The 9,259-nt window shown below is 39.4% G+C and overlaps 1 non-coding gene across 1 annotated transcript; it reads right to left on the bottom strand.

Moving 5' to 3' along the window:
- Window positions 1–7,829: 7,829 nt before the first annotated feature.
- On the bottom strand, window positions 7,830–7,998 carry LOC115297342. Its single transcript, XR_003911427.1, has one exon.
- Between the last annotated feature and the right edge of the window lie 1,261 nt (window positions 7,999–9,259).

Here is a 9,259-nt window from a genome sequence, read left to right as displayed (position 1 = left end):
CCGCATGTCTCTATTTGATGTCCCACCTTTCCCTTCTTCATCTTCTGTGCTGCTCATAGGTCAGTTTCCAAGCTGATGTCTACTTCCTGTGACCTCCAGATGCCCAGCGCAGTTACATTTTGGACATTTGCCACCAGTACCCTTCCTCCCTCCAGAGGGCAGAAAATGTCCATGAGAATAACCTATTCAGAGCAATTTTCCAAATCACAGCTTCTATGTCCTTAATAATTTAATTCCTTCTTTTCTATTTTGTGCACAAATACTCTAGGTGCAGCTGGGTCAGGTAAAGGTACAGTAAGTATACCTATGCCCATTGTTCTTTGTGATATTTTTGCTTTGTGCATACTAGGTGAGAAAATATCACAACAAAACTAAACTGAATGAGTGTACAACCACTTCTTGTGGTTCCTCTCCCTGGCTCAGCACAGAGTGAGCATGTGTTAAACCCAGCTCCTAGCTTCCCTCTGGAAGGAATTAGATTGGACATCTGTAACACTGACTTTTCTAGATGTTGATTGAGGGTCTGGTTCCTAACTAGCCTGTCCATAGGACAGGGCCTGGAATTTGCTAGTCTCCTGGGGACTATAGAGCATAAGTGGTGGTTTCAAATAAATCCGTGGGCTCCTTCTATGGCTCCTTCTTCCCTAGTTCACTCTGGTGATAAAGCCCAGCACCCAACTTCTCCCTAGGAGTTAGACTGCACAACTAGCACCCTGACTTTTCTCACTACTGTCCAAGGGTCTAGCCTTTAACTTACGTGTTTCTGGGAGCTGATGGGGCAGGCAATCACTAGTTCCCTGGGAGCATGGATGGGGGTGTGGGCACTTTCCACAACTCCTCCCCTGACTTGTTCCAGCAGCGGAACAAAGCCTCCAACCTCTCCCTGGAAGGAGCTGAACTATATATATCTAGCCTCTCAACTTTTCCAGGTGCTACTGGAGAGACTGGCTCCCAACTCACCAGTCTCTGAGAGCTGACAGAGCTTGACATCCATTAGGTCCCAGGGGACCACAGAGAGCAAAACAATGATATAATAGTGTGTGGTCTGAGTGGGCAGCTGGGTGGCTCAGTCAGTTAAGCATCTGACTCTTGATTTCAGCTCAGGTCATGATCTCATGGTTCGTGGGTTTGAGCTTCACTCAGGCCCTGAGCTGGCAGTGCACAGACTGCTTGGGATTCTTCCCCTCTCTCTCTCTCTCACTTGCTCTCTCGCTCTTGCCCCCTCTCCTGCTTATGCTTGCTCCCTTTCTCTCTTTCTTAAAAACAAACAAACAAACAAACAGTGTGTGGTCTGAGTGAGAATGCAGGCATTTGTCACAGCTCTTCTCTTTGTCTCAGTGTAGAATGAGTGGGCAATAAACTCTAGCTCCCAGATTGTACCTGAGGAAAGAAGGAATTGGATCATATATGTAGCACCCAACTTTTCCAGCTGCCACTCAAAGAATTGGGTTCTATTTCACCTGACTTGGGGCATTGACAGGATTTGTCATACTCTAGATTCCTTGTGGCTGCTAAGAATACAGACAGTGGTTTGAAAACACTTAACAACTTGAAAGGGACCCGAATCTCTGGCTGGGCTGACTGGTCAGAGTCTTGTCCTGTATGAGGCCAGTCCATAAAGACACTACACAGAGTCAAGGAAAATGAAGAAACAGAGAAATGTGTCTCAAACAAAAAACAGATAAATCTCTTGAAATTAACCCTAATGAAATGGAGATATGTGATTTACCCCACAAAGAATTAAAAATAAAGGTCATTAAGTTGCTAACTGAGGTTAAGAGAGCAATGCATGAACAAAGTGAGAATTTCAGCAAAAAGAAAAATTTCAAAGTACCAAATGCAAATCATAGAACTGAAGAATAACTGAACTGAAAAATTCAATAGTGGTGTTCAATAGCAGACTAGATCAAGTAGAATAAAAGATCAATGAACTTGAAAATGGGTTAGTGGAAATAATCTAGTCAGAGGAGCCAAAAGAACAAGAAATGAAAAGAGTGAAGATAGCTTAAGGGACTTGAGACATCATCAAATGGACCAATACATGCATTATGGGAATCTGAGAGGAAGAACATGGAAGAAGAGAAAGAAGGGGGAGAGGGGAAAGAGGAGGAGGAGAAGAAAAAGAAGGGGAGGAGGAAGAGAAAGAGGATAAGGAAGAGGAAGAGGAGGAGGAGAGGAGGAGAAGACAAAGATGAAGATGAAGACATGGGGTATCTGGGTGGCTCAGTCGGTTAAACGTCCGACTTTAGCTCAGGTCACGATCTCATGGTTCGTGGGTTTGAGCCCCAAGTTGGGCTCTGTGCTGACAGCTAGCTCAGAGCCTGGAGGCTGTCTTCGGATTCTGTATCTCCCTCTCTCTCTCTGCCTCTCCCCTGCTCATGTTGTGTCTCTCTTTCTTACAAAAATAAATAAAACATTAAAAAAAGAATATCTTTAAAAGATGAAGATGAAGACGAAGAAGAAGAGGAAAGAGAGAGAGAGAGAGAGGGAGGGGGAGAGGGAGAAGCAAAAAATGTATTCAAAGAAATAATGCTGAAAATTTCCAATCTGGGGAAGGAAATAGGCATTCAGATCCAAGAAGCCTAAAAAATATTAAAGAAGATGAACCCAAAGAAACCCACACTGAAGCCCATTATAATTAAATTATTAAAGGCAAAGGCAAAAAGAGAATTTTGAAAGCAGCAGGAAAAAAGTAACTTCAATAAAACTATCAGATTTTTCAGCAGACACATTGCAGGCCAAAAAGAGTGGGATGATATATTAAAAGTGCTGAAAGAAAACCCTGCCAACCACGAATACTATATCCAGCAATACTGTCCCTCAAAAATGAAGGAAAGATAAAGACTTTGTCAGATAAAAAAATGCTGAGGGAGTTCATCACTAGATTTTCCTTATAAGAAATGTTAGAAGGATGTGAAATGAAAGGATGCTAACAGCAAAATGATAACTTTAGAAAGTATGAAACATTTTGGTAAAGGTGAAAATATGGACAAATATGGAATGCTGTATCACTGTTAACAGTGGTAGGCAAATCACTTTTAATTCTAGTATAAAAATTAAGAGACAAAAGCATTAAATGTAACTATAACTAAAATCATATTAATGGACATACAATATAAATAGATGTAAATTGTGACATCAGTAACATCTAATGTGGGGATAAGAGGAGAGGTAAACGTATAGAATACTTGTATGCAAGTGAAGGTGAGTTGTCATTAGCTTAAAACAGAGCGTTATAACTAGAAGATATTTTGTATAAGCCCCATTGTAACTACAAAGAGAATACCTACAGAAGCTACACAAAAGAGAAAAGAATTAAAGCCAATCAAAAAAAAAAAAAAGAACACAAAGGAAGACAAAGGAAAAGAGGGGCAAAAAACTGTAAGATAAGCAGAAAACAGTTAACAAAATGGCAGTATTTATTTATTTATTTATTTATTAATAGTTTATTGTCAAATTGGTTTCCATATAACACCCAGTGCTTCTCCCCACAAGTGCCCCCCACCATGACCATCATCCCTCCCTCCCCTTCCCCCTTCAGTCCATGGTTCGTTTTCAGTATTCAGTAGTCTCCCTTGATCTGTGTCCCTCACTCTCCCTTGCTCTCTTTCCCCCTTTGTCTCCCCATGGTCCCCTGCCAGGTCTCTCCTGTTAGACCTATGAATGCAAACATATGGTATCTGTCCTTCTCTGCCTGACTTATTTCACTTAGCATGACACCCTCAAGGTCCATCCACTTTGCTACAAATGGCCATATTTCATTCTTCCTCATTGCCAAAATGGCAGTATTTAAATCCTTCCTGGGGTGCCTGGGTGGCTCAGTCAGTTAAGCATCAGATTCTTAGTTTTGGCTCAGGTCACAATCTCACAATTAGTGGGCTTGACATCTGCACTGGGTTCTGTGCTGACAGCACAGAGCCTACTTGGTATTCCCTCTCTTCCTCTCTCTCTCTGCCCCTCCACCACTTGTGCTGTCTCTGTTTTTCTCAAAACAAACAAACAAATAAAAATTTAAAACATCTTTCCCAATCAATAGTTACCATAAATGCAAATTGCTTAGTCCCCAGTGAAAAGACATAGAATGATGGAGTGGATAAAAGATCCAAGATCTAACTATATGCTGTCTATAAAAAACTTACTCTAGATTTAAAGATACACATAAGCTAAAATGAAGGAAAAAAAAGAAGATATTCTGTGCAAATAATAATCAAAAGAAAATAAGGATGGATATAAATATATCAGACAAAATAGACTTTAAGTAAAAAACTGCCTTTAGAGACAAAGAAGGTCATTATATTAAGGTAAAAGGAAAAAAAACATTAAAAAATTTGGGGCGCCTGGGTGGCTCACTAGCTTAAGCGTCAGGCTCAGGTCATGATCTCACAGTTCATGGGTTTGAGCCCCGTGTCCAGTTCTGTGATGACAGCTAGCTCAGAGCCTGGAGCCTGCTTCAGATTCTGTGTCTCCCTCTCTTTCTGACCCTCCCCTGCTTGTACTGTCTCTCTCTGTCTCTCAAAAAACAAAACAAACAAACATAAGATAAAAGGGCCAGTTTAATAGGAAGATATCATGTGAATATAAATGCACCCAACACCAGAGCACCTAAGTATATATAACAAATACTGACAGATCTGAAAAGAGAAATTGATGGCAATACAATAATAGTAGGAGACTTCAACACACTTTAAATGTGTGGAACTTCCGGACAGAAAATCAATAAAGAAACAGTGGAGTTAAACAACACCATAGAATAAATGGACCTAAAACATACACACAGTATTTTCCATCCAACAGCATAAGTAAGAATATATATTCTTCTTAAGCATACACAGAACATTCTCCAGGATAAACCACGTTAGGTCAAAAAAACAAGTTTTAACAAATATAAGATCAAAATCATATCAAGTATCTTTTGCAATCATGATGGAATGAAACTAGAACTCAATAACCGTGAGAAAAACGGGAAAATTCACATACATGTGGAAATTAAAGACCACATTCTTCAACAATTGGTCAAAAGCGAATTAAAAAAAATATATTGAGAAAAGGAAAATACAAACACAACATAGTAAAACTTATAGGATGCAGCAAAAGTAGTACTAAAAAGGACAATTTTAGCAAAAAACAAAAAAAAAAAGAGAAGAAGGAAAAGAAGAAAGAAAGATCTTAAATAAGCAATCTAAGTTTACACTTCAAGGAACTATAAAAAAAAACTAATGAAACTCCAAGTTAGCGGAAAGAAAGAAATAATAAAGATCAGAGCAGAAATAAATCAAATAGAGAATAGAAGAAAAGATGATATCCATAAAACTGAGAGTTGATTTTTTGAAAAGATTAAGAAATTGATAAGCCCTTAATAGACTAAGAAAAAAGAGAGAAGACTGAAATAAATAAAATCAGAAGTGAAAGAGGAAACATTAAATGGATGCCACAGAAATAAACAAGATAATAGCGAGCCTTACGAACAATTATATGCCAACAAATCAGGTAGCCTGGAAGAAATGGAAAAGCTCCTAGATAACAAGATAGAATCAAGAAGAAATAGAAAGCCTGAAAAGAATAATAACAAATAAGATAACTGAAGGAATAATTAAAAACCTCCCAACAAAGAAAAGACTGGCACCAGATGACTTCATGTATGAATTTTATCAATACTCAAAGAAGAATTAATACCAATCCTTCTAAAGCTCTTCCAAAACTGAGAGGAGGGAACATTTTCAAACCATTTACGAACGCAGCATCACCCTGATACCAAAGTCAAAGACAGTAAGAGAAAAGAAAACCATAGGCCAATAGCCCTAATGAACACAGATGTTAAAATTCTCAATATTAGTAAACCAATTCAACAGCACATTAAAAGGATCACACACCATGACCAAGTGGGATTTATCTATGGGATGAAAAAATGGTTCAATATTGGCAAATCAATCACATCAAATTAACAGAATGAAAGAGGGATGCCTGGGTGGCTCAGTTGGCTGAGCGTCTTGACTTCGACTACAGTCATGATCTCATGGTCCATGAGTTCCAGCTCCTTGTCAGGCTCTGTGTTGACAGCTCAGAGCCTGGAGCCTGCTTCAGATTCTGTGTCTTCTCTCCCTGCCCTTCCCTGACTTGTACTCTGTCTCTCTTTCTCAAAAATAAACATTAAAAAAAGATTAAAAGATAAACATGATTATCTCATGATAGATGAACAGACACAGAAAAAGCATTTGACAACATCCATTTGGGATAAATACTACCAACAAAATAGAGGTAGAAGAATTTACCTCAGCACAATAAAGGTCATATATTAAAAGCCCACAACCTACCCCATGATCAATGAGAAAACCCTGAAAACTTTTGAGATCTAGTAGAAAGCAACAATGCCCACTCTTGCCACTTCTGTTCAAAATAGTACTGGAAATCCTAGCCAGAGCAATTAGACAAGAAAAAGAAATGATCCAAAACAGAATGGAAGAAATAAATTTATCTGTGTTTGTAGATGACATGATTATATATGTGGAAAACTCCTAAGATTCAACAGAAACAACAAGACAACAACAACAACAACAAAACTGTTACAACTAATAAATGAATCCAGTAAAGTTGCAGGACACAAAATCAACATATGAAAATTAGTGGTGTTTTCATATACTAACAAGACCTATCTGAAAAGAAAATTAAGGCGACAATCTTAATCACCTGGCAACAAAAGAAAACTAAAATACCTAGGAATAGACTTAACCAAAAAGATGAAAAATTTTAACATCAAAATTATAAAACATATATGAAGGAAATCCAAACAGACACAGATAAATTAAAAGATGTTAATACCCATGGACTGGAAGGATATTGTTAAAATGTCCACACTTCTTAAGGTGATTTACAGAGTCAATGATATTCCTATCAAAATCCCAACAGAATTCTTTATAGAAATAAAAAAATAATCTTGATTGCAGGAAACACAGAAGACCCGAAATAGCCAAAACAGTTTTGAGCAAATACAAAGCTGAACAAAGCTTGTTCTTTGAGCAAGAACATCACCTTTCTTAATTTTTTTCCCACAGAAAGTGGTTTACTGCTTTTAGAACAAAATAAGATGCTTTCAGGACATTTGTTAGTGAAGAAATACTGTTAGAACTTGAAAACTTTTCTAAAACATTATTTTGTCAGTTGATGAAGTAGGCATTTCAACACAGAAAACTTCTCACTTGGCAACTGTGTGGAGCCCGAGCTGTCCAATTAGATAGAGGTAACTGCTTCCAAGCGGGGCTTGTGCTTATGGCCAGTGCCAGGCCTGACTTCTGCCCTGACGCCTGTGTTGCTCCTTATTCTTCAGCACCCACTCACGGCTCTTCCTCACCACCTCACCTCCCACAAGCCTGTACAGGACCCTCTGGCAGGAGACACAACTGAGTGGATGGATGGAGCAGCCTGGCTGGCATCCAAGCTAATCCATGTAGGGGAAATGGGGATCCTCTCTGAGTTAGGTGGCCTCAGATGCCCCTTCTACAACAGAAGTTCCCATTTTTAGCCACCCTCCCTTCTCCCAGTAATATCCCCAAACAGGGATTTGGTAGGAGAGCAGGAGGTGAGAGGCCCCACTCCCTCACAGGCATCTTTGCTGTGGATAACTACCTGTGTAGGTGTTTGTTAGGTGTTGCCTATGGGGCAGACAAGGGGCCAAGCTATTTTTGGGGCAACACGGGCCAGGTTCAGCTCATGAGAACCTAGCACTGTCTAAGGAGAGCCAGAGGCCCCAGGCCCAGTGCTGTCACTTCAGACCCTAGTCTGGCTCTGGGACTGGCATGCCTGGTGTAGAACAAGTGGGGGCTCACAGCAACCACAGATGTCTGAGGCAGGAAAACGAGGCTGCCAGAAGGACAATGGCTACCATGTGAAGTGATGAATATGTGGCAGCCCTGACAATGATCCTCAAGGGCTGATCTTGTCCTCCAGCCCTGGCTGAGGAGAAAAGGGACCCTGCCGTCCCTGCAGCCCCATGGGAAAGAGGCCCTTTCTAATTCCAAAATATATTACAAAGTAATCAAAAACAGTATGGTACTGGTATAAAAACCAACATATAGGCAAATGGAACAGAATACAGGGCCCAGAAATAAATCAGTGCATCTGCGGTCAATTGGTCTTCAACAAGAGTTTCAAAAATGGGGAAAGGAGAGTCTCTTCAATAAGTATTGTTGGGAAAATCAGGTATCTATATGTAGAAAACTGAAACTGGGCCTTTGTCTCACACCATACATAAAAATCAACTCAAAATGAATTAAAGACTTAAACATAGGCTTGAAACCATAAAATCCCAGAAGAAAACATAGGGGGAAAGCTCTTTCACAATGAGAAGAGATATCATCTCATACCTGTTAGAAGGGCTATTATCAAAAGGCAAAAGATACGTGTTGCTGAGGATGTGGACAAAAGCAATTCTTGTACACTGGGAGTGGGAATGGAAATTGGTACAGCCATTATGGAAAACAGTATGGAGTGTCCTCAAAAAATTAAAAATAGAACTCCCATATGACCCAATAACCTCATTTCTGAGTATATATCTATTGTATATATACACATATATAATATATTGTATATATATTATTATACATAATACATATGCTAATTAGCTATATAGCTAACACTATGCTAAGTAAAATAAGGCAGACACAGACAAATACTGCATGATCTCACTTGCATACGGAATCAAGATAGTCAAACCAATAGAGGAAGAGAGTAGAATGGTGCTCACTAGGGGCTCAGGGGAGGTGGAAAGGGGAGAGACTGGTCAAAGGGATTACATTTTTAGTTATCTAAGATGAATAGGTTCTGGAGATCTTATGTACAGTGTGCTGATTACAGTTAACAAATAACAATTTGAGGGTAGATCTCAAGTGTTCTCAACACACACGTGCACACACACACGTGCACACACACACAGACGGACAATGGCTACCATGTGAAGTGATGAATATGTTAATTAGCTCAATTGTAGTGATCATTTCACAATGTATACATATATCAAGTTGGACACCTTAAATACATATAATTCCTATTTGTCAATTATACCTCAATAAAAAAGAAAAAAACAATCTTCAGGGTCTGCCATCACTTAGCTGGCTACAAAAGAATCAGTAGGAAGCTAATTAAAAATAGATTTCCAGACCTCACCACCCGCTGAATCTCTGGTCAGAGATGGGGGGGAATCTGTGCTTTAGGGAAGATTTCTAGGAGATTCTGGTGAGCAGGGCTTTGGACCCTTTGTCCTTTAATA

The sequence above is a fragment of the Suricata suricatta genome, chromosome 7 (genome assembly GCF_006229205.1).
Source record: "Suricata suricatta isolate VVHF042 chromosome 7, meerkat_22Aug2017_6uvM2_HiC, whole genome shotgun sequence".
NCBI lineage: Eukaryota > Metazoa > Chordata > Mammalia > Carnivora > Herpestidae > Suricata > Suricata suricatta.
Note: the sequence above shows the minus strand (reverse complement) of the source record. Positions and strands in the feature narration are given on the sequence as shown.